Genomic DNA, 23897 nt, shown 5'->3' with positions numbered 1-23897 from the left:
GAACATAGCAGCAACATTGCGGCAATGTTATAACATTGTAGCAACATCACAGCAATATTACAACATTGTCGCAACGTTGCTGCTATGTTCTGTGTTTGCTGGTATGTAACCGTCGCGTTCGCGTGTATGTATGTACATACATACATACCCCGCACGGTGAGTGGGGTGGGGAGGTGGAGGGTGACCGCGGGGTGGCGGCCAGGAGGCACCGAGCGCGGCCGAACGCGGCCGAGTGGCCGCGAGCTGGCATGAACCATCGACAGCAACAGAAAACATGGCGGCATTGCGCCGTCGCTACGCCGAGCGCAAGGTTGGAGCCGCGTGAACGCACATTCTCTACCGTCGTGTTGCGTGGACACGCTGCGTACGGTACGTATACCGTGGGGCGTGCGCAACCCGCTCGATAGAACCCGGGACGGGGGACGCGAGTATGAGCGCGCGCCGCGCCGTGGTGTGACAGCATGTGCAGTGTTTCGTGACGAAAGGAGTCGCCCGCCGCGGCCGATCCGGGATATAATATCTTATCCGCGTCTGGATAATAATATCATCGCGTGATTAATCGGCGAATTCCCTCCAGTCCAAAGTGGCAAGTACGCATCTTTGTGAAATATTTCTCTCTTTCTCTTCTGTGCGTAACGAGCCAACTCCTCTCGTTCTCTCTCTCTCTCTCTCTCTCTCTCTCTCTCTTTCTCTTTCTTTCTCTCTTTCGCATGCGCGCGCGCGCGCGCTCGCGCCTTCTCTCTTCCTCTCTCGTCCACGTTAGCTGTTTTATCAAATCGCGCAATATCGAACCGTTCTACCATTCGCACTCGCGATTCAGCCCTTGAACACACACACACACACACTGTCCAGCTCGTATCCGATTGCGCATTGGAGATCAAGGATCAAGGATCGGAATCCGACTACGTAATGAAATAAACCTTAATCCGTTTCGTTCTAATCGGTTGAATGCTAATCTCCAATCTGTAATCTCGAAGGTGCGAGTCTGATATACGGGGGCTTCACGCGACGTCATGTGAGCGTCAACTGAACAGCGGTGCCGACTGATTCGGGTGTGTTCCCTGCACACCCGCTGTCATCCGCAAAGGGCATTGACACCTAGAGCGCATCGCCCTCGAAAGGCGGCCCTTATCTTCGGAAGATACGGTGTTAACGACCTAACGCGTTTAATCGTCCGATCGCGTCGTACGTTCGCTCCGAATAGAGGCGGATCGCGACGGGGAGGTTGTTGAGGTAGGTCTCGCGGATTCGTCGCGCGGGCTCGGCCGTCGTTGTCCCGATCGAACGTTCGGATTCGATTTGATTCGCCGGTAAAAATTTCGACGTCATCGATACGCGCGCCTCCGGTCGAAAGGACTCGTCGGTGAGTGCCGCGTCTCTCTTCCTCGTGCGAAGGAGACAATTTCGCAAGGACGATTTGACGATTTCGCGTAGGCAACAAAAGAGAGAGGCAGATGATCCGCGGACACGGAGAAACGGAGCGCGGCGGTAGATTTCGGGAATGTAATCTCGAGCGCGTAATCGTTAAGGTTCCCCCAAGATCGCCCGCTGGTAGAAATGTAGGTGGTGAGAGGGGACACGCACGTAGCACGCACACGTGCGTGGATACGTATTCGTGATAAATAGGTCAGGCGCTCCTGAACGCCGCGGTCATTGACCCGGGACACGCACCGCTAGTGTTTCGGACGAGACGGGTCTCGTCTCGGTCTCGGTCTCTGCATCGAGACGATACCGAGACTTTGTTTTCAAATCGAGACCGAGACTCTCGGTCTCTCAGTAAAAATTCTCCATTTTTTCATTTAATTATTTATTTTTAATAAATTTCTTTAGTTAAAGTTGTATATACATATATGTAAGTTATAAAATTCTGAGTAATTTCTGAATTATATTTGATTAACAATATTAGTAGATTTCCTAACTTCAGCTACTTAAAATCTGATTATTTCTGTATTATTGTTTGTGTTATTATTTTATTATATTTATTTTTGTATTATTATTATTAAGCAAAAGTATTAATAAACTATTTGTCTTACCTTTAATTATTCTATAAGCAATATCAAGTTTTTCAGTTAGTCTCGTCTCGTCGAGACCGGAACACTATGCACCGCCGATAAAGCAGAACGTTAATTGCCTGGATTTTTCATTACCTATATACGTGCCGACAATAGAGGTCACCACATCCCCGTGGAAAAAGGCTCGCGCGTTTTTCATTGTTTTTTTTTTTTAATTTATCTTTGTTCTCTACCTGTTATCGTGATCTGATAAACAGCGTTTATTGGGCTCCACTTGGCTTCGCGTTGGGACGCTGCCTCAAACGTTCCTCGCATTCCTTTCGAGAGTTTCTTTCCGCGGCGCGAGGATAACTGAGCACAATCATTTGGAACTAACTGTACTCAATACACTAAACGCTCACATTTATCATATCATACACATTCGTATACACATATTTTTATGAGTGCTAGTATAATAAATCGTTGAGAAAGAATGAAAGCAAATAATCTAATTCGAGAATAAGGATGCAATATGTTTGCGATGTAGATGAAAAAAAAGCGATCAAACTGATAGTTTTTTTATTTGCAAATTAAAAAAAATTTTTGTAATTGTATCGCTTGTTGTCTTAGTTCTAAAAAATAATATAGATTAAAAGAGATATAAATATATTTCTTCTTATAGTTTTGCTAGAAGGGATTATATCTAAAAAAAAGATTGTTTTTCCTGTTAACATCAAATAATTTCTTATTCTCATAACACAGGAAAATATAAATTTGATATTAAAAATTAATTAAAAAATCGATACTTGGTACTAAAAGAAGAAAAGAAAATGTCCAATCTCCATAGAATATTATCGAATTTGTAATTAGGCATGTAATAATTTTTTTATCTTGTTCTGCTGGTGTCGTTCACTCTCATTAGTCGTTAAACTCTACTGTGTGCACTCACATGCAGGCCATTGCCCTCCAGCAGCGTTGTTAAATTTATCAGAATTAACTAAGCGTGGTCAATGCTTCGGTATATATTTAAACTTCGTCCGACGATCCCGAGTAGGCAGAACGCGCTGACCTTGAACTTAAAAACTATATTCGGTAACTGTACCATGTCATTATATTTGCATTATCATTCCATTACAACAGGAATCATGAGCCGTCTGCGCGATGCCAAAATTAATTGCGCTGAACTAAAAGATAGGACTAAACGTAGAAATGTCAACCCTATTGCGATTTGTTAAGCAAATTATTCACATGTGCGTGAAAATATTAATTTTTACACGCAATTTTCTTATTAACGATTTTTTAATAATTGTTGTTGCATTTCCATATAAATCTGATTTAAAAATTTGAAAACATTAGAGTATTATTTTATTATTCTTTCTTGAAAATTTTATTATAATACTGTTTTATTATACAGTATTAATCGATTAAGAATAGAGTCGAGGTTGCGTTTCAACCAAGCACTTTATAAAACTGAACTTTAACCTAGTAGTTAGATAACTATAGCTATATGTACATATATATATATATATAGAAAATTAATTACTATATTTCCGCTAGCCGCACCTTTACGTCGTAAACTTTGCTGCACTTTTTTAACAAAATTATTTGCTTTCGATAAAGTTCTTATACTTTGTTATATCCCTATGAATAGTACGTGTAATAATTTAGAAGACGTGGCGGATATAGATATCCATTCAAAGCGTACATGAACAATCGATCAAATGACAAATCACAATTATGTGACGTCATAGAAATCATAACATTATTTTCAGGACAGTAAAGTACATAACATAACATGATGTCACTTTTTTGTTATTATATTTTTTTAATTTTAATTTTACTAGGTCTCTGTCTGAATGAAGCTTCAATGAAGTTTGAATATAAATCAAAATGATATTGTTTCGTATTTTAGTATTTACCAAGAAAAATCATGTCATAAACAATGTAGACATTATAACTTAAATGCGACAAATGACGCAAGTTGTTTTCTGAGTTTCTCAAAAGCATGTCGTGAGAAAACCTGAGCAATCTTGCAGTAAGGCGTTTGTACGTTGTAAAAAGATGAATTGAAAATTGGAGGTCGATAAGAAGCTCTTTCCATGTTTACGTCTTGAAGCGTTTCTCTCTTTGGTTTGATCCTGTATAACAGTGCGATTATCTATGCAGGTTACGATACTTAAATGTCTCTCTCGGATTTGAAATTGCGGAGAAGGTATAGAATGCAATTTACATATTTTTAAACATTTATATATATTTTAACATTTAAAAATATAAATGATATTATATTGTGTGCGTGCGTATATCTTAGTCAGGAAATGGCGTTTTTCGTAAAATAAATTTTATATGAAAAAAATATTTATTTATTTGTCAAAATTATGTAAATATTTTATTTTTTTTCTTCGAGTACATTTTTTGCAGGATTTATTTAACGATTGTCTGACATTGTTTGCTCTAAATTAATACATTATATATATTTAGTAGTAGAACACGATCATTGATCCGAAAGCTTATCATTATTACGCCGATGAGCAAATTTTAGCTTTAAAATCACATTTTATTCGTATTTTCACATCTTTCGACAATGGGTTTATTATAATGGATGTGATTATCATGGATATGAAACAACGATCCGCCTACCAATCGTCATTGTCGGCTAATCAATTACTTAGCTCGTTACTTTTCTCGATAGCTTGCTTTGGGAAATTAATGGCATGACGAACTTATCGAAAAATCTCGAGTGTATTTACCTACATCCAGACAATTCAATATCATGATGATCCGATGACTCGAGAGACAATGAGATCGAAAATGAATTCTTGATCAATATCATCAGATGGAAATACCAGACATACTTCTATTAAGCTGGCAGTCCCATTACATTGACAATCTTATTAGATATCTTGGTATCATCGATTTCTAACTAATTTTTTAATATATTTCTTGTTCATGAGATACCCGATTTTAGAACAAACAATAGACTTCCAAATTTTTTAAATATATTAATATTTTTAAATATTTAAATGTATATTTATATTTACGTTTATTATTAATTCCTTAAATTCTAAAATTTATATATTTTGTATCTTTCGACAGTGGGTTTATTATAATAGATATGATATTATACTTTCTAAATCTTAATCAGTGGATATTTACTAATTCGCAGTGGCATACTTATAACTGTGATAATCAGTGATTATTCACTGTCTTTTAGTAATTTTCACTTTAGATTTAGTGTATAGTCACTGAAAGATCAGTGTATTTATTTCACTGATTGTCAGTGAAATATATACACTGATAATCAGTATGTATATTACTGGAAGTCAGTGTATTTCCACTGATTTGGTTGAGTTTTCACTAATTGTGATTTAGAGAGTATATTTATTAGGTTGGTAAAAAAGTCTTTTCTTATTTATTTAATGGCCTCCACAAGCCAAGCAGACATTTTTATTTTACGAGTTTAAAAGGGACGAACGTGTCTCAGACCCTTCGAAATTTGTGTGAAGATTTTGATCAAGATTTGATTATCGTTAGATCACACACATGCCAATTGACTGACCTAATTTGAAAAATTTTTTAAAGGTGATTTTCATCTAAAGGCTGAACCTAGATCCGGAAGGTTTTTGGTCATCGACAAAGAGTGTTTCCAAAACAAAGAAACTCTGGATATTATCATTTACAAGCTCGAGGCAGAATTAGTTCACAGAAGTCATTAACAGTTCCCACCAACTTGGCTTTAAAGAGACTGTTAAATGAAAATGAAAAGACTTTCTGACCAGTCTAATATATATATATATATATATATATATATATATATACGTATATATATTTTTATTTACGTTTATTATTAATTCCTTAAATTTTTAAATTAATTTAATTATATTAAATTTATCCTTTTCTACAATAAAGGTGCATAAAATACATTTATCTTGTTATTTGTTTTTTATTAAAATCGTAATATTTTCTTTAAAAAAAAAACATTTCTTTTTTTATTAAAAAAGTTTTGAAATCTGCTGTTCTAAGATCATATATCTCATAAAAAAGAAAAGTATTTCTTAATTAAGTATGAAAGCAACTGCATGTACATTACGTTAATATTTCTTACTGAGATCACATTTTTTAAAATCTTTTCCAACTAATCTACTTCTTTTTATCATGTAAGTATTATGCAAACCGTGAATTTTACTGAAAAAACTTTATCTTTGTTGTTTGTATCAAGAATTTAAAGTATGGCATACACAATGCAATGCATCGCTTATACACCGCTTATAGCATAGTATCTTTCATTCAGGGGCGCGATCGTTGAGACTCGTTAGAAATTGCATATCGTGCTTATCGCACGTGATAAGCGCCTACATTGTAGTTTTAAATTACAGTAAAGTCCGCAGTCATTATACGGTATAGAAAAATATGCAAGCGTAACTGACGAGTGACTGTGTCAGGCAAGATGCATCGGTAATAACGCTTTCGATGTCTCGTGAATTTAATGATGACTAATGGGAGGTGGCTACGCAAAAGCAACGACGTCGTACCATCGATCAGCGGTTTATACCTTATCCGCGGTTTATCCACGCGTAACCACATAGAGATCTAATAACCGTCACATGATAACGCTATTCTCCGAGAAAACAATGGCCCGCTTTCTCGCGCATTCAGACCCACACGTGTTTGTGCGATTTCAACTCCCCGGGTTTTTCTCACGTGTTCTACCCTAGATTACGTAAACGGCGTTTATCGTCTTCGTTAAAATGTCACGCTATATCCGTCCCGTCGGTTTACCACGGTTGGTTTAAGAACTCATTAATAATTCGGTCGACCGCGTAAATCATCTCTCAACTTCCGCTTGAAAGATACTTTTGTCTAATGTAAAATGTCTTTCTATTGTAAATTTACTCTCTAAATCTTAATCAGTGGATATTCACTAATTTGCAGTGGCATACTTATAACTGTGATAATCAGTGGATATTCACTGTCTTTTAGTAATTTTTTCATTTTAAAATTAGTGTATAGTCACTGAAAGATTAGTGTATTATTTCACTGATTGTCAGTGAAATATATACACTGATAATCAGTATGTATATCACTGGAAGTCAGTGTATTTCCACTGATTTGGTCGAGTTTTCACTAATTGCGATTTAGAGAGTACTGTTGTATTATTTGGTTTTTATTTGATTGAACATTCCGAGCGTTGTCCAATATGTTTGTCTAACATGAGATATGATTAAATGTTACAGTTTGGGTTAGCAAAGTACTATTTAATTTAATAAAGAATTGCAATTGTTCTACTGTTTATTAAAATAACGTTTAAGTCTGCTTTATTAAAGTACACTTTTTAATATTACATTTTCGAATTACAGTGTTGAATTACGTATTTCATATCCGTTATTTCTTTTAATTCTTGAATTTCTGGATTCTTTTACACAAACAGTCATAATGGTTTGTCCATCACATTTCTCATGACAAAATTAAAGTTCTTCAATCGCGATAACAATCGTTGTCACACATATTAATATTAATGTTAGTAATATTTATTTTATTCAGTTACGACAAACGTAATTTTTTCGGTTAATTTCGTGGTTTTAATATTAATTTTTTGGGTTCCACCCTAATAACGATGTCTAACAGAAATTTTCAATAAGTTCACTCTATTATAAAAGGTGTGATTTTAAGCCAATATCAAGTGCAAGTGCAGACATTACGCATTCAAGCTGCTGTGTATGCAGAACGAGTTATTATCGAAACAGTAAATTTATTAGCAATACAAACGTAGTACGGCGCATATCAAAACAGGAACAGCCTGCAAACACTGCCCGTTCATCCTGACCCAGATAGCCGGCAATCTCTGTTCCGTCGTATTTATAGGAAGAATTTCGATCTGATCCTTCGGATCTGATTTGATCCGAGTACTTCTCACCGAACGAATGGCACGCGAAAAGCAACACGCTCGGATGACACACTGCTTGGAATTTCAATAACAATCACTAACGATCAGTTAAGACAACTTCTGGCAAGTAATCCGATAGCGTTCTATTGATATCCGAGCTGTAGTATTTCAGACGGTGCACGAAATCGATCCAAGTTGTAATAATCTTAAAGATCATGAAGTTATCATAAGATTGCTTCCTTTGACGTTTTGCTAGATTTTCACAACTTAGCTTTTAGATTATTATGTACAAACTTTTTTTTTTTTTATTGTTTGCAGCAAATATAAATATAAGTATACATAAGAATATAATAATTATTATCTATGTATTTTGTTTATTGTAATTATATTTGTACTAATTTGCAATAATAATGCATTTGGAAAGAACAATGATGGAAAAAAGCAATAATAGTAATGTTTGAAATGCTGTCGATCGAATAAGAAGTTAAGTCTCGTGATTTCGCAAACGGAAGTTTAAGTAAACGACTTAATGAGAACGGTTGCGATCAATTATAAGCCAGCGAAGAAAAATGAAACACCATTCATCATACTTGTACGAAAAATTATGCTTTTTCTCGAATAAACGTTCGTTGAACAAAGAAGAAACACGGTAGACTTTTTATCGGCCAGGCTTGCCAGGTTGAGTCATGATATGTCGGATTTACCGTATAAAAACAGTTCGTGGCGAATCATCACGAAACGATTGCTGCAAGCGCGATGCGCAACGTGTCCTTTGATTTTTATTAATATCAGTCTGTATGTGGTGGATACGCGTGCAACAATGTTCGTTGACAATGAATTACTGTCGTCGATAATATCGTGTTAATTTCTCGATTCTAATGCAATCGGAAAGTCCGTCGTGAATCTTGCACATAAATCCAACGCGCGCGAATTATCGTTGGCTAACTTATCTTGATGACATCGTGATAAATCACGTTCTAAACGCAAACTACTTTTCGTGGAACCATGGATGTCTCTACCGCGTGTCCATTTTCATTCGCGCAGATCAAGTTTTGCAATCATTTTATTTCAAATAAGTTGTCTTTATATTTGCTATCGTACTATTTGCAGTTGACCGTATCAAAATAGGTTGTTGCAAATTAAAACAGTTCTTTTGCTCTACAGAAAATGTATTTGTATTTTCTTAATCTTAGAAAATTGCTGTCTTAGTACGATTATTAAATGTCAACATTTAGATATAAAAGACACGGGTAAAAACAAATAAGAAATTTCAATCATTTTAATAAATCTTTGAAATAAATTGTTGAAAGTAAATAATTATTATAATGAGTGAGTTTGCATTGATACACTGAAAAAAAAAGTAATATATTCAATAAAAGATATACTCAATACAATAATATATGCTATTGCAGTATCAACATTGTACTTGCATTAATAGCAAATATTATTGTATTGAGTATATTATGTAGTTGGCCCGCAATCACATATGTTATTGACTGTATTACTTTTTTTTCTGTGTAGATATATAAAAGATTTCCATTTTTTTCGATAAATGATGACAACGCGACATTGGTAACAATTGGATATTTATACAATTTTTGTTCTTACAATTTTCTCTCTTAAATTATTATAAAACTGTTTGAATATTTGATGCCTTTATTTAGATTGTACTATTTTTCATGCTAGATTGCATACGAGGTGTCTTAATACGTGTCCTGATTGGCTCGAATGATTATGGCACCAATCGTAAGCCAATGAGGAAATACGTAGTAAGAGGAAGACGCCTTGTATGCGATCTAACATGAAAATTCATATCGTGTGCCGAAGGCTTTAGTTGATTATAGCATTATCAAAAAATAATAAAATATTGAAAATTGAAATAAAACTCAACTATACTACATTAACTAATTTTTAATTATTACATAAATGTTACATAAAGTATTGATTAAAACATAAATTGTTTTAAAACGCTTAATTTTATCTTTATCATTATTTTTTGATAAAGTGACTTATAAATTAGATGTAAAATAAAAAAAGAACATTATAAAATATATTACTATCAGAACTAATTAATATGTATATCTGTAACCTTAAAATAAGATTACTCTTACGCTGGGGCTGTTTGGTATATATAAGGAACGTATTCAAAAAATATTAAGTTTTTATATCAATTATTAGTTATTATTTATTAAAATATTATTAGGTAGCCTATAATGTAACTAATATAGAATTTGCTTTTTCCATAAATCTCTTAATTTTATCTGTAAAACTTTAAATGTGAAAAGTTAGTCTTCCTCTTGTACTTTTTCATTTACTATTTTACTTTTTGTTTTCGTTCCTAATTTTATTTGTAATTGTAGAAAATTTGCATTGTAATTTATTTACTGCTTTAGGAAGATTCAGAAAAATTTTAAAGCTGAAAATAATTTTGAAAAATCTTGATGTGTATTTTTAAATACACGATAAAAGAGAATGAGAAAACGCCACATTAACCGACATTTATACGGACTTTAATGTAAATAAGAATCGTGACATGACATCGAGCAAGCGTGTTTTCAGCGGGCACCCAGTATATCGAGTGCATAAATTTGTCCTATTAGATTTGCGCGTATGAGTTTTGCAAACCGGAAATTTTGAACCGGACAGCAATTCTTCGTGTCAAGTAGCGATAATTAACGATTGTGAATGCTGAATCATGAAGAGCACAAAACAGATATTTTCGCATCAGGATTCATGATATTACACATTTCTCTTACGAATATGTCCGTCCGGGTTGCGCAACAAGACGCCATTAGTCTTCATTAGAAACAGGATCGTGCGCATCTCGCGGCGCATTTACGAGCTGGGCATAAATCTATCATTACATTGGTCACGCCGCGCTGCAACGGCGACAACGCGCACTTCTTTGTAATGCATTGTGTGTCAGTTGTATCCTTGTCACATTGTTGACACGCGTCTGCCGACGATAATTTTGCATTGTCACGCGATGTCACTGTTACCTTGTATATATATATATTATGTACACGTATACATACAATTATACGTAATTAACTCTCTAAAGCCCAGCTTTTTTGTAAGAGTTGCATAATTTTTCTGAAAGTTTAAATTATTTTTTATTTTATACTTTTAATTAAAAGTTGTATTGGTTATAATGCATAAAATTGATAAAACAGTTTTTTTTTTGGGGTGACAAAACATGGGTGTTGAAATGTGACGAATCATAACTTTAAAATGACAGCTCTTCACATAATAAATCTAGGAAGCAATTTTAAGTAGTGTATTTATTCAATTAAGTCTACTTTTTATTAATGTACGTTTATTATACTATAAAAAACATTTTTACTTACTTTAAATTAAATAATTTTCAGCAAACGCAACATGCACGCACTTTTGTTAACAACGCTGACACTATATTATTTTTTTAACAGGCTCATTGATGAATCTGGGGCTCTGATAGTATAGACAGTTTTATCAAGGCCTATTTAAAACAGCTCTATTGATAAGATTCCTAAATTATAAAACTATAGTATATTTTAACGTATTTGAATGTGTGGGACACAAGGTCCCATTGGGTCTTAGAGGATTAACATAATAATTGAAACTCATTACTACATTTTAGAAAGTTTTGGTCCAAGACGTGTTAAAATTTTAAATATTTTGGTCCTCCGAATTTAATCGCGATTGATCGCATTACATTCGTCTTCGATTATCGTCGCTTCCGCTTTAAGATTGCTCGTTAAACCCAAACTTCCACGACTTTCGGACTTTAGAATCGGAATCAGAGAACTTTCAGATTTTCTCGTTATTATTTAATATTCTTTTCGTGAGCTTTTCACGTCGCCTCCGATAAAGCAAGAATCGTTCATATATTATCAGGCGTCGTGGCGTCACCAGCGACTTCTAAAGTGGTCGTACATAGTTAATTAGTAGAAGAATGTTCGCCGATTAAAACTAGGTCACGCGACTGACGTCCATCTCCATGCCTGACCGGATGGTGATAGTTATTCTTAGCTCCCAAGAGGTGCGAGAGAGGGCTGCCGCAAATTGCAGGGGTGCATTGTTGACATCATCCCGCATTCTCACGTTGTTCACGTGAATGAACGTTATTGCATCTCGACGGCTTGCTCAAGAGCGAGAAGTTCAAGGACATCAGTCTGATCATTTTAATGTTCATGCTAATCGATTAGTCGTTTTCATCATCAGCGATAGATGTGTAGTACTTACAAGTTAAATTATTGTTTTTTTTTTCTTCTTAAACTTCTTAAACTTACACGGAAAGAATTTTCTCTTAAAAATTACCCCGAACATCGTGGTAATTGTGAAACAACGTAAACCTTGAAAAATTTTTCTATACTTTTAGCAAATTTTACTAAAATTTTAATAAAATTTGGCAAAATTTTATAAATTTTACTACACTTCTAACAAAATTTACTAAAACGTTGCCAATTTTTATTAAAATTTTAGTACATTTTAGTAAATTTTAATAAATTTTGTTAAAAGTAAAGTAAAATCCTTCAAAGTTTACGTTGTCTCACAATTACAACGATTTTCAGGGTAATTTTTAAGAGAAAATTCTCTCCGTGTAATTATTGTAAGTTGCGGCAACATTAAAAGTATATTTTTTGCACATTAGACCTTATTTGTATACCAAATTATAATAAATATTTATTTTTTGTTACTCTGTTTAATTTTAAGAGAGAAAGAGAGAGAAGGAGAGAAATGTATCAGATCCTTGCATCCCTCTACTTAAATCTGCAAATCAACTAGTCCGAATTTTTTTCCTGTAGCAGATGCACCTGCCGCAGGTGCAGGTTTCCCGCCAATGAAATGACGTTGTAGAGCAATGGCCAGAGTGCGGGCCCAGTAATCTTTCATGTAGGCCAATTACGATGATTTGTTTATTAACGATATTTTTGGTATACATATAATTTATCTAGATAAATGTGCGCTTGTATATATTTATTTATATATATATATATATGTGTGTGTATATATACATGCATTAATCCAAAAATGTTAATTAATATAAATTTTTGCTCTTAAATGTTTTATCCTCTAAAAATACTAAGAATTTTTTAAATATGACAGGCATTATTCTTTGAAAGTATTGAAAAAAGTAATAGAAAGCAAGCAAAATTATATTGCAATTAAATTTATAAAAACAAAGAATAAAACGGATTTGGAATTATCATTGGAAGAACAAACATATGAACATTATACTGATGTAAATTCTATGGAAAACGACAATCAAAAATATATTACTTTATCAGTTTTGGAATAATCAGTTTTGAATAATAATTTCGAAAAACACAAAAGTAAAATGAAAGGATAGAAGTCCATAAGAACATAATATATATTTTACTTACATTTTACGATGTAAAACACAATGTCTGCTTAAATAATCCTAACTGTTACTATTTTACCTAAAACATATTTTGTGCTATTATGCGGAGGTCTTCTATCTTATCGTTTACCGCGTAAAATAAGTATTACTTGCAAGCGTCCTCGACTGAAAAGTCGAACCCGCGGAAGATTTCATGCTTATCGCGTAAAAAGCGGGAATGCAACTGCGCAGTGATATCCGCTGTTCGCTATTTTTGCTCATAGAAAGAGATAGGATACGAAGTACAAAGTTACCGTCGATATCGACGCTAACGGATTGCGAAGGTCGGAAGAGCGCGACCATGTACGACGCGATTGCTTTTTCAAATTTCCGATAATCATTATTTACCGGCTGCCATGGTCAGAGATCCACGCATACAAGTGCCGAACATCACAATTTCTATTCGTGAACTGTTTAATATCAACTATTAGTGTAACTATTTTTAAATCTTACGTAATTTCCTGATTAGTAAATTATATATTTCTTATTTTTTAATTTTACTATATTACTGCACTTAAACGAACAATTTTGATACATTATTTTAAATGAACTTTAAGTTTAATGTATAGTAATCTTTCTTGCATTATCATAAAGACTACATTATTTTAAGAGTATCAATATAACAAGTCAGAAATTACTTTTTTCTATATTTATTATATTGACAGATTTATGTTAAAAATGAATATTTTAGTACATTATATAGTAATACAAAAATAAAAATAATGGTTTGTATAAAGCATATATTTTAAAGACGCATAAGAATTACTTGTTTTCTAAATTAAGTATACACTGAGAAAAAAATGTATCGAAATATTGAGAATTAAATATTTCTTGTGACATTTTCTTTGATATTTATTTGTAATAAAAAAATTTATTTGTAAAAACAAAATATACATTTTGGTAAAATATTCTGTGACATATACTTCTGAAATATATTTCTGTAAAATACCTTATTTAAAGAGATAACATCTAGTGTGCGTAAAAATAAATAATTTATTTACTAGAAATAAAACATTTAATTCGCCTTATTTGAATAAACCATTTATTAGAGAAAAATAATTAAAATTTTTTTATGGGAAATATTGTATATTTTACTCCAAAAATTTTATACCTAAGAAATAAGCCAATTAATAAGAAAAATGAGATGCATTTTCTAGAAATATATATTTTGTTTTTACAAATAAAATTTTTTATAACAAATAAATATCGAAGAAGACGTTATAAGAAATATTTGTTCTCAAAACTTCTACATTTTTCTGTTACTATTTATAATTTGAGAAGAAATCTTCCGTGTTAATAAATATTTGTACGTTTTATATATGCGATCATTATACTATTTAAAGTTAAAAATTAATTGGAATATTATTATATTTAAAAATTTTAATACATCTTTCTAAATAAAAATTTCTGCTTGTGCTTTTTTTATACCGATAGCAAGACAAAGTAACTATACTTTATCCGATATCGTAACTTTAATACATGAACTTTCGCTTACCTTTTAGCGCTCCGTTTAATTCGCGGGCATGTGCCCAACGTCACGCAGAAAGGATTTGCAAGTATTTAATCGCTGGAATCGGTCACATGTTTAATGCACGATCGTCCGTGTATTTTATTAAAGCGCTATTGCCATACCTAGTATCAATGTCCACCGAACGAACAAACACGAGACTATAAAGCAAACAATTCGGTACATTTCGAAACTAGTATAAAAAACATTGTAAATACACGAAGAAAACACAAAATTATTTAAACTTTAAAAATTATGAATTGCAATTATTAAAAAAAGATTTGTGAACAAATTTTGCATATGATGTGTGTATACATATATACAAATATATATATATATATATATATATATATATATATATATATATATATATATAATGTGTGTGGGTGTAGATATTTTGTTAAATTAAAAAATAAATTAACTCTTCTAGTCGACTATACTCAATTAATGGATTAACATTTGCCAAAATAGTCGACTAAAAGAGTTAATTTATATTTTTGAGGGTATCACAAATGACAATAAGACTTTTTTTAAATTAGTTATTACATCTAAATTTTTTTATTTGTTAACTTGATATTTAATTAATTTGTTTGCATTTATACAATGTAAAAATTTAATTTTTACTTATTTTTATCTGAAAAATACTTTATAACTTACAATCTTATAAAATTTATTGCGCGCGCGCGTGTGTGTGTGTGTGTGCGTGTGAAAGAATTGAATGAGCAGATTTTTAAAATCCCAAATGGATAAACAATATTGTTTTAAGCAAATTTTTAATTTAATTAATTTTTTATTTTAATTTAGTTAAGTTAAAGTTATATTTATAATAAAAATTAAATATTAGATCTAAATCAATCTTATTAAGAGGATGCTGGAGGCGTCTGTTTTACCGACAGAGAGAGACAGTAATTTTTGTTTTGCAATATCTTTTTATTTCTTTTATAGAAATCCTTCTCCAGAATGAAAGTATACTACCATTTTGTAGGGTGGAGTTTCTACCAAAAACAAAAAAAATGTTAATTCACTGTCACATCGTAACAATTTGCTTATATAATATAAAAGATCTACAGTTTGTACTTACGAAATTCGTATCCGTAGCCTGGTAGACGATGACAACAAACAGTGTCGAGTTTGGAAAATTAGATTTTGATGTCTAATTGAGACGAAATGGCGAAACGAAAATTTAGGTTATATACGCGTAAAAAGTCGAGCGAGCGTAGAGCAATAAAAATTTTTTTGTTCTCGATATAAAATCCAATTCACAGATTAATATTAATATGTGTACTTTAATTCTGGAAAAGAATTTCGAACCTATAAAAGAAATACATACAAAAGTGCACGAATGACTATATATTATTGATCCCGATCAAGTTTGAGAGGCAATCCAGCATCCCCTTAAATATCCAATCAAATTTTGACTAAAGAAAACATGAATAAAGAAATTTGAATTTTTTGGAATAGATAAAACTTCCAGAGAATAGTTTTATATAAGAAGTCTAAAAAAATATTCAAGGAAAATACAATTTTATTAAATTTTATTAAAACGCGACTAACATTTTTAAAAGATACATGCGCGGAAATATCTTTGCTTTTATCACGTATCCGTATAAGAAAGGAAAAAAGAGATTCATCAGAATCATTTCCTCTGCTTTCGATAAACAGGAACAGTAATGGCGCAAGAAATGTTAGTCATTAGTAACATTAAATTTACTATCACATTGCTATCTTTAATCTTTTTGCTTGACAAAGATCCGTTGAGAAGCGAACTTATTCACAGAAACTGATATCGTCCACTACATCGAAATTAATTTATTGCGTAATGTGTCATGCACATTAATAAGTCGCCAATATCGCTCATATTATGAGCTCGCATCCAATAAGCTCTCATTACTCGATGTGATAATATATGAAGATACATGGCTCCTATATCTACTATGTTCAGCTGCATTGAGGTCATCGCTTGCCCTGATTTGTGTTATGGATTATTGCAAATGTTAATGCAACACGCGAAAAGCCAATGAAATAATTTACAATGTCTCTTGGGAATCATATGATTAATTTGTTTCTCAATGAAAATTTACTTAATACTGTGTTATATATCTACAACATATTGAAATACACATAATATTAATACATTAAATTTGTATTAATTTAATACAGTTGATTTATTAATTAGAATTAATTAGAATTTTAACAGCTGATTGTTTTTTTAAGACAACCAATATAGTTATTTGATCGTGAAATTATGTTTGTAGAAATATACTTGTTTAATTTATGTGTATAATATCTTTATGAACATATCGCGAGATTATTTATATACATCCGTTAGACTTTTGTTTTCTGTGGTCGTTGATCTTGATTCAAGTTTCATGAATTGAAGCGTATCTACGGAGAATTCATGTACCTTATAAAACGTAGAGGGAGATATACATATAAAATGTATACGTTAGCCATTTATATATATGTACGAGAAAATGTGTATACACTTGTTCTATGAGATTTATCTATATTTTTGCATCTAAGAACATCCTACACTTCTACGTGACATAGTTGTACAATAGAATATTAATAAAACCTGAATCGCAAGATGTTATATTGCAAACTTAAAGTTTGTGCATGCATGTAAGACTCAGTCGATTCAGCTCCCCTCCATTCAACAAAAAATGTTAAATTCTTACTCAGAATTAGCTCAAAAATTTTAATTTATGGCATGTAAGATCTCATAAATAACTCATAATTTTACGTTATTTTTTCATTTTTGTATGATGGGGGAGGAGGGAGGATCAGTTCGGCAAGGATTCTTACATATCGAGTTACAGTGCAGAATTTATACTTTATTTAAACATATACCCATATAACGCGTGTAAGGCCATTCACATATCTTTTCATACAAGAAATATCAACTGTACTTCCGTTTAGATCGGACCTCCGATTTTTTTTTCAATTACGTATTCTTATGTATTTTGATGCACTGAATTACGAATATGATAATGAAAATTAACGCAAATTTGATTTTTATGGCGGAAACCATGAAAAAACTATAAAAATTATGTTTTTTTTTTTCATTTATTTTCGTAAATAATGGGAATTAAAAAAAATACTTCAAATAAAGGTTGTAAAGCTCATCGAAACACACATTTTATGTTCTATTAATTTTTGACATAAAAACAACAGTCTTTTAAAAAAATTAACGTTAAATGTTCAAAACTTTATACAACTCATTTAACACAATTCGAGTTTTATTAGTTAATTTTATTAGTTAACATCGGAAGGAGGTGCGGAGGAAAGGGGCAAAACTTTTCTGAAGGTTTGGTCTTTTGTTTTTTTTTAGGGGGGAAGGGCAGTTTTATTCTTATTCTTTTTTAGTTTTATGAGATATTTTATCCTCCTTTCTTTTTGTTTTTGTTTGATATTTTTACGGTAATTATTGAGTTTAAGGGAGGCCACTTCGATGATCTCGACCTGGACATGTTTTGTTAAGGTCTTTCTCTTGAATGATTTTTAAAAAATATTAGACATCGATTGTGAAGCGAGATTCTCCCACGCTCTCTCCTTGCTTACAGTGCGAAACGACGTCCACGCTTGTACTGTACCACATGGGTTTGCGACTTCAGATTTGAAATTGTGGCTAAATTAGCGACTTAAAACTAGTTGGATTAGAGTTAGGAAAAAATATGGGGAAGGGTTTACAAGGGGAGGGACAGAGCCCCGTCACAGGCCCGCGTGTAGCAAGGGCCACTCACTGTTTTTATTACCCTCTTATTCAGTTTTTGGGGGTAATTTAGTTTGATTAAGCATTAAAATTAACTAATAAACTCGATGTGTGTTAGATGAGTTATATGAAGTTTTGTACATTTAACATCGTTTTTCTCAAAAACTATTATCTTTATGGCAAAAATTAATAAGACATAAAATATATATTTTGATGAGATCTACAACTTCTATTTGACGTGTTTTTATAAATTCCCATTATTTACGGAAATAAATGGACAAAATCATGATTTTTTAATGGTTTTTGCCATTAAAATCAAATTTGCGCCAATTTTTATTATTATATTCGTAATCAGCGCGTCAAAATACGTGAAAATACGTAGTTGAAAAAAAATCGAGGGTTTAATCTATACGGAAGTTTTCCCGAAATATCTTTTTATACAGGAAATGTCATATAAAAATTATCGTTATTTAAAAATGTTTAAATTTAATCATTTTAACGAAGACTTTTAAATGTTTCTTTTAAATTGATAATTTATTGAATAAAGAATATTATTATATTAACGATTTAATTAAGGTGATTTGTTTGTTAGCATTGTTTTACTTTACATAACTGTATCATATTATTACTTTAAACTCTTAAGATCAATATTTCGAATTATGTCTATTGTATATTCAGACATAGGACGATTAACTTATTTGCAAGTTGTAAAGAAGTTGATACTTCTGGTTCTATAATTTTAATTGGAAGGTATTATTATGTTAACTTTTACAATTAAATTTAATTGAATATGTAATAAACGATTTTGATTATCTTAAATGCATATCGTAGAGTATTCCATAGCATAATATAAGCCACGTGTGCCTTTTGTCCCGTGTTTCAGGGGCAAAGACTCTGATTCCTATTTTACCCAGATACTTTTTCTTTTTCTCACAGCAGTATATGCGGTGTCTAGAATTTATAAAGTTTTCTTGATATTAATGTCGAACATGATTACTTCCAAGAAAGCACACGCCAAAGATATAATTTGCTATATTTTCGTATAATTTGTGCAAACATATTATGACATCAATGTCATACAATACCCAACAAAATTATCTTTTTAAAAAAGGTATAAAGAAGTGCCAAATAGACGCACGCATGAAACGCCTTCAGAAATCTATTTTTGTACAAAATAATTTTAATTGGGCACTACAAATGTACGAAATTAATAAAATTGTCTTTTTAAAAAAAAAAAAGTTAATTTTTTCTACAAAAGTAATATGAAAAAAATGCGCCAACTATGAAAATGGATGTTTATACGAACTAAATCCACTTTTATAAATAATTATTTGTACAAATTTTACAAATATTTTAATACAAATTTTACTACAAAAATTTGACGCCGTTAAACCGAATAATTTACTTTAATACAAAATCGCTTTCTTACAGCTTAACTTTTTTATATCTTTGTTTAAAAAGATAATTTTGTTGGGATTTCATTTATTTTGTGTCATATGTCGCTCCATATTTGAGAAGTCAACTTATAGTTATTTTGAAATCTTTCATCTCATGTATGTTTTGATTTACAAAAAAAGGTAAGTTAGAGAATCAAAAATATAAATAAAAATTTTAAATGTGATTTTTGTAAATGTATGAAAAGAATTGTATTAATTAGAATAAATTATTTTGGGAACAAAGTATTTAAGTACTTACTTTTTAAAGTTTAAATTGCTCAATATCGCCACTGATTTGTTTAAAGCACTGTCATTGATATAATTCGAAATATTAAAAATTTTAAAATTTTAAACTTGTTGATAGCGCAATTAATTTTATTACAAGAAATCGTAAATTTTATAATGTCTACACAGAAAAAAAATGTAATACAGCCAATAACATATGTGATTGCGGGCTGCCAACTACATAAAATACTCAATACAATAATATTTGCTATTAATGCAAGTACAATGTTGATATTGCAATAGCATATATTATTGTATTGAGTATATTTTTAATTGGCAGCCCGCAATACTATATCTTATTGAATATATTACTTTTTTTTTCAGTGTACGATATCAATGATATTGTCGCATTCTTTAAAGATCTTGATTAGCGTTGAAAATTTGAAGTGTCAAAATTTAGATGGCGAATGGGATACAGAAAATGTAGGTAAAAGAAAGTAAATGAGCATAAATCCAAATTGGTTCGAGAGTGTTGTTAAGCATTGCCACCGCCATCGAATTGAGAAAGAGAAAGAGAAAGAGAGGAACGGTAGCAACGGGTCGCACGTGCATAAAGACGAACGAGTTTCGCCGTCTCTGATGACTGACGACGTGTTGAAAGTGTTCTCGATCGAGAAAACAACAACCCGCGACCGAGAACGCGGAGTTAGCCCTACACATTTGCGTCCTACGCATTCCTCCCGCATAATTCTCCGTGTAACGTCGTGATTTTAACCCTCGCGACAATTCCCGAAAATCAATCCGACCAGAATGAACAAAAGAAGTCTGGCGTCTAGACGACTGGATATTATGACGTTGAAGCGATGAGGGGGATTTCATTATTGTCTTCTTTCTTTTTTTGCTTTTTCCTGGCTGTCTACATTTGCATTTTTATCGCGTAAAATTCGGCGATTTAATTAACGCTTTTTAAATGTTTATTTGGATTTGTATTAATGTAATATATAATATATATATATTATACTATATATTATATTATTCTTAAGAAGAATAAGAACAAAGAAAAAGTTTTTTATACATTACTCTACACTGAAATGTAGGCTTATATTTTATAAAATATACGAATCGGTGAATTTTTAATGAAAATGAGAAAATAATTAATATTTATCTGCGAGTTAATGTTTATCTTTCTGAGATATGTAAAATATAATAATATTCTGTTAGCATAAAAATATGAAAATGTGTTATCAGAATTTTTAATTATAATAAACATTCAAATAAACTACCTAGTTTTCTAGAAAAAACACATTTATTCAAAATTATTCTTTTCTTAACTTTATTTAAAATAATAAATTTGTTAATTATTTATAAGGAGAAAAGAAAAATAATGGGGTATAAAATGAAGAATATAGATTTTACTACAGAGAAAAAGAGAGAGAGAGAAAGAGAGAAAGATTTGAATCACATATGCGTGATTTGTACAAATATGTATATAAATAGAATAACAAATAAAAAATTGAAATATATGATTGTTTTTGCAAGATATTTTTGAGACTGATTTAGCTCTCTTAATATCGAACGATATAAACGCTTCGTATATTTGTCCTGAATTCTAAATATCTAGAATCGAGTGCATTGTACGTTATTTGTTACCTCTTGCCGTCTTATCAGCGTCGTCGCGTATACTGTGTATGCAGCAAAACTTAGTGATAGTAATGCAATGTCAACGACCTGATACATCAATGCGGACCTACCTGACACCAGTTCTAGATATAGTCATTCGTCATTCACCTCTCTGAGAAACTCAGAACAAAAATTTTTGAACATTGGTTAGATTTACAAGCTTTGCTTTGTGTATCTATGTTATTTAATTACGTATATAAATGTAATGTCACATTTTTCGACAATGTTTTTTTTAACACACACACACACACACACACACGCACACACACACACAGAGAGAGAGAGAGAGAGAGCTCTTGAAAAATCAAATACTTTTTAAAAGATTTTACATATAGAGAGAGAATATAATGACATAATAAAAAGAAAATTTTCTCTTTTGCTTTCTCTTTTTTTTCTCTTCCGAATATTATACAAAATTTAAATTATATTTTAATTCTTTTATTAGCAGAAATAGCAAAATTAATCTTACAGCAATACTCTCTCGTTGTATTTTAATTTAAAGTATATTAAATAAACAATTTTTATTACATATTTTTAAAAAGAAGGTATATGTGAGACTAATGCATGACATGCCAATAAAAATTTTCTTAATATTAAAATATTAATATTCAGTGGAGAAATGACCTGCGATAATTTTATTATCGCGCTTGTTTAATTAAGTATAACGAAGAAATATTTTATACCATTTTTATTCTCTTTATTCATAAATACAAATGAAGTTTTATTTTACACAAGAGAAATGCTGTTGCCGGAAGTGAATGTTATCTTTTCAAGGCAAAAAGGTGAATAAAATAATATTAATCCTTAATAGACCGCAATAAACATTTAAAATTGCTTCGTCACTTTTATTTAAGTAAAAAATATGATCAAAATTTGGACTGTTTATACAAAAATTATTCTTGTTCTAAATTATTATATAAACAACTTTTTATTTCAATGCATATTATGCATACATTTTTTTACACATACATTTTTTTACATTATGCTTATACAGGGTGTCCCAAAACATGTGGGGCAACGCTCGTAAAAAGGTAGAAGGGATCGAAATGAACTTAAAAGTCCAATATTGTCTTGGGTTAGGTCCACCAATAATCGAGGTATTAGTTTTTCAAATTATGCGAATAAGAGCGCGCCGAGGGAAGAGCTCGATCCGCGTTCGAGCCATAACACGGAAGAAAAAAAAATATATCGTGAATGTATGGTAAGCTTTTATTAATTTACTGTTTACAATTACGATAGAAATTAATCAAATTATTTGCAGATTCCATCACGTTAATATCTCGATTATTGGTGGACTTAACCCGAGACAATATTGGACTTTTATGTTTATCTCAATCTCTTTTTACGAGCGTTGACCCACATGTTTTGGGACACCCTGTATACTTTCTATGTATATAAATTTTACTTTTATATATTACAAATTGATAGTGCTAAATTTTCTTGAAAAATGCAAACATCCTCAAAGGCACACTTGATTGAAAAAATTGTTGATTTTTCGCAAATGTTAAACATTTAAAAATTTTGATACGATGGAGTCCATCAACCTAATAGAATTATTTCAGCATCAGCATCGCTGATGCTGAAAACGCAGATCTCTCATGTGCGATGCGTTGGGATCACGTACACGCTATAATCGCAGTTGTGATGGAGAGTTGCGTGACCATGAACAAAGACTACCCTTGATCTTGGGCAGCGCCATACGATTGTCACGAATTAGCACTGTTATCTATGCGCGCGAGATGTAAGACCGTTTTACACGACATGATTTAATTGTCCGCGGTCTGAATTGTTTTTATTTTACCGGCTCAGCGAATATCGGTCAAATCAGCATTGAGCCAGCATTTTGTACGCTGCAACAAATCACAAATACTATTCGCGTTTATGTTCGCGCGTGTTCGCAGTGCAATGAAGCGTTCGACAATAAGTTCTGCCTACCACATATTAGAACTAGCGAACCTATGAAGTTCATATTGGACGTAAGATTATATTCAGAAGTCCGAATTCAGAAGTGGAAGTCCGCAGATCGAACCTAGCGACTTTTCAATTTCAACGTTCAGTTTGTTATTTATTTCGATAATGAAA

The 23897-nt window shown here is 31.8% G+C and overlaps 1 protein-coding gene and 1 long non-coding RNA gene across 6 annotated transcripts in view; one reads left to right on the top strand and one right to left on the bottom strand.

Annotated features, from left to right (window-relative positions):
• Positions 1 to 211: 211 nt before the first annotated feature.
• Positions 212 to 23897, top strand: part of LOC105839936 (aryl hydrocarbon receptor nuclear translocator-like protein 2) — a 110139-nt gene continuing 86453 nt past the window's right edge. Inside the window, exons 1-2 of one of the 5 annotated variants that reach the window (XM_036283180.1) lie at positions 212 to 590; positions 21804 to 21961. The gene's annotated coding sequence lies outside the window, so the exon portion shown is untranslated. The remainder of the gene's footprint in view (positions 591 to 21803; positions 21962 to 23897) is intronic. The other 4 variants (XM_036283181.1, XM_036283179.1, XM_036283178.1 and 1 more) reach the window with 4 other exon arrangements.
• On the bottom strand, positions 11046 to 14256 carry LOC105837855. The gene is made up of 2 exons (XR_004962296.1): positions 13239 to 14256; positions 11046 to 12026 (listed from the first exon to the last, which is right to left on the bottom strand). It is a non-coding gene; the product is annotated as an uncharacterized LOC105837855 (long non-coding RNA).

This window comes from Monomorium pharaonis, chromosome 2 (genome assembly GCF_013373865.1).
Source record: "Monomorium pharaonis isolate MP-MQ-018 chromosome 2, ASM1337386v2, whole genome shotgun sequence".
NCBI lineage: Eukaryota > Metazoa > Arthropoda > Insecta > Hymenoptera > Formicidae > Monomorium > Monomorium pharaonis.
The sequence above is the reverse complement of the archived record's forward strand: the minus strand, read 5'-3'. Positions and strand labels throughout refer to the sequence as shown.